The sequence below is a fragment of the Euprymna scolopes genome, chromosome 2 (assembly GCF_053919585.1).
Source record: "Euprymna scolopes isolate OS-2025 chromosome 2, ASM5391958v1, whole genome shotgun sequence".
Taxonomy (NCBI): domain Eukaryota; kingdom Metazoa; phylum Mollusca; class Cephalopoda; order Sepiida; family Sepiolidae; genus Euprymna; species Euprymna scolopes.
Window position 1 is genome coordinate 37,403,486 of NC_136483.1, and position 3,592 is coordinate 37,407,077.

The 3,592-nt window shown below is 36.1% G+C and overlaps 1 pseudogene; it reads right to left on the bottom strand.

The window, feature by feature from the left end:
• Positions 1–246: 246 nt before the first annotated feature.
• LOC145241882 (5S ribosomal RNA) lies at positions 247–364 on the bottom strand (annotated as a pseudogene).
• Positions 365–3,592: the final 3,228 nt, after the last annotated feature.

The window sequence follows — 3,592 nt, forward strand, 5'->3', positions numbered from 1 at the left end:
ATTGTCATGAATATGTGAAAACACCCACATACACATAGAAAACCTATTAAATATACTCGCAATAGATTGACACATATACAAAGAAAAGTAACTGTCCTTATAATTCTAACCAATAGACGATACACAAACATCGATTACAGAAACACGTATAACTTATATACACTTGACATACATAAACACAGTTATATAAATCCGACAATACAACAGTGCTAGATGACTGAAAACAATGCCAAAATAAGCGGAGAGCGCATACAACACCTGGAATTCCCAAATGGTCACCCATTTTAGTACTGACCAGGCTCAATATTGCTTAACTTTGGTTATCTAATGAGAACCGGTGTAGCAATGTGATTATGCCATATAAAACCCTACTCATAACCCTAACTCTAATTCTAATCAGATGCATGTATAGGCAGGGCTCATAAAACTAGGTCAAAGGAGTGTGTGTGCACTGAGCGTCTATAAGGTAGCTCTTTTTTGAGGGAGAAGGAGGGGTGTTTCAAAACTTATTTTTCTCTTAATGGTTGGTTTCTTTTACAAAAAACTCTCCCTTAAATGTATTTTAAAACAACTAAATTAATTTATTGTTACATACACTACATATATATGTGACTATTTTTTTTTTTTTTTCAGAAGTCATTTTTCTGTTCTCTTCTTAAACGTAGGTTAAAACAAGTGAATATATTTATTGTCAGTTTTGCAAATAATTGTCCTTAAATAATATTACTTCCTACAGGAGTTCAGAAAATAAATGATTTTAAATGTTTAGCTTTTAATCATCTCCCTTGAGTAGACCTCTCACGTGGTGGAAATATTTTCTATCATAAAAAATGAGGAAGATTTCAGTTTTTACTGAGCAGCATGGTTGATGTGGGTCAACTTTACATAGCCGGACTCTATAGCAGATAAACATAATTATAATTCTTAGATAATCATATGCTCTTAGATAATCATATGCTCTTTTGTTTGATTATCTTTGTAGGCATAATTTTTAGAAGCTGCAATTAAATAAGGTAGGTAAAAAAGGCTCAATACAAAATAAATACAATAGGCAAAAGAATCAGTTAACTCCTCCCTTTTTATTTATTCTCATCATTATTAGCAAACAAACATATTGTATAAATGTCTGATTAGTGAAATTTTTTTTTTTTCTCCTAAAATAGTTTTTATACTAGCAAGAGCACTTAGTGTTGTCCAGGAATTAAAGTAGTCTGGGCTCTATATTAATATAATTGTGTGACGTGTTCTTACCTTTAGGTTGGGGACATTTATATATATATATATATATATATATATATATATATATTACTCTTGTTAACTCCAAACAAGGCATATTGCCATTGGACGGAAGATTCGACTATTTTGAGCTGTGTTTACAGGAAGGAGCTGAGCGAGATATCGGTTTACATTACAGTCAAACTCCGGTATACGGCATTAAAAATTAGTAACAAAAACAGTACAGTATATAATACACATGCATATAATCAAATAATATTATAAATGACACCGTAAGGCGGGGTAAATACCGTAACCAGAGGCAAGAAAAAACATTGTATTCTACATCGTAACCTGAAAAAAACTGTATCCTATGGTCACCGTATCCCGGGGTTCTACCGTACATTTAAATTTCTGCATATTAGTATAGTCAGGGAATCAGGAAGCAGCGGAAAGCGGGGATTCCAAAGTCTGGCAGTCAAAAAGAAGTTATTAGAGTAGAAGGCTTTCCAGGGATTTCCACAGTGAAAGGGTGAGATTTTGTTGCTAAACGGGTTTGTCAGGGATATGTATAAGTCGAGGGGATAAAGGTGCCATGAGTTCATTTGTTCATGATGATATTTTAATTCTATTAAAATACTTGTGTCACAGGGACAGGGATGCAACATTGCGATGATGGAACAGATGTTGGAGCTTAGTTGAATTTTAAGTAATTTTAAGTAGAAAAGTTTGTAGAATAAATTCGATGTTAAGATGATTGCAATAATTCTAGCTAAGGGTAGGATAGACAAATAGAATCAACAAAATACGGCAAACGACCCTCATTTCCCCACATTTTTTATGGCTTTGTGCCTAAGTTGTTCAAAATTTTAATTATAATTTTTATAAAGTTTGTTTTGTTTTTTTTTTTACATAGGCGTCACCACTTATCAAAGCCGATCGGCCACTCAAGGATAAGGGTTAAAGAGTGTACAGTAGTCAAAAGGACAATATAGTAATCAATAGTAATGGAAGTTCGTTAAATTTGTTAACTTAAGTGGAACGGCTCATCAGAAACCTGTTCACGTTGGACTTGAAGACAACCATATTATAGACAGCTGGAAAGCAGGAAAACGGAAGACAATTCCACAGGCGTGCAGTTCTAAGAAAGAAACTTTGATCATGGAATCTATGTTTAGGTTTAGGCACAGATAAAGAGTGGGGAAAATTATTGATAATGTTTTCAGCTAGTCTAGTGTTTCTTGTGAAAGTTTGGCGAGGGGGGGACCATAGATTGAAGCTCAATCGAACACTTTCCATGAAAATAACGATAAAGCAGAGACAAACTCGCAACATCTCTTCTGTGAGATAGAGGTTGCAGCGAAGGGAAAAGGACATCTCCCACCAGGCCACGAAGTCTATTTTGAACCCTATCAAGGCAGGACAAGTCTTTTCTAGCAGCTCCTGCCCATATGTGGCAACAGTATTCCATCCTTGGACGTATCTGGCTCTTATATAGATAGAGAATTGCATCAGCAGTGAGATATCTACTGGATCTATAGAAGGATCTGACCATTTTTCAAGCGGCCTTGGCAACAGATTTGATGTACGTATTCCATTTAAGATCAGGCCCAGAAGCCTGTCAAAACTTGAGGCCTCCCCAAGACGAGAGCCATTCATTTTAATTGATGCCAGATGGGGATCAGAACGTTGATGATGTAAAGATAGAAGCTTGGTTTTAGATGCATTAAAAGTAACCAGCCACTCCTTTCACCGTTGTACAACGCGATCAAGATCAGAGGAGAGAGAATCGGAGAGAACTTGGTCGTTTACTGTCTTAGATGTGCTACTATAGATTGTAGTGTCGTCAGCAAAAATGTCTACGAATAATGTAAGGATGTGATTTGGAAGATCATTAATGTAGATCAGGAAAAGAGTTGGGCCCAGGATGGACCCCTGAGGTACTCCAGCATTTATACTGTGAGCTTCTGATTTTTGCCCATCAACTACTACTCTTATGAATCTATCAGAGAGAAATGATTTAATAATTGAGAAGACATTTCCAGCTATACTATAGCTGGATATCTTGTGAAGTAAACCTTTATGCCATACCCTATCAAAGGCCTTTGATATGTCAAGAGCAATTGCCCTAGAAAGGTTGCCTCTGTCAAGAGATTCGCTAATCCTATGAGATATAACTGTAAGCACATCTGCTGTAGATCTAGCAGAACGGAAACCATATTGTGTGTCACTAAGAAGGTTATTTTTGCTGAGATGGTTGATTACTTCAGTATTTAACACAGATTCCAGCAACTTACTCATGACGCACAGGAGACTTATTGGCCTGTACTGAGAGGGGGATGAACGATCACCTGAATTCTTAAATACAGGGCATACT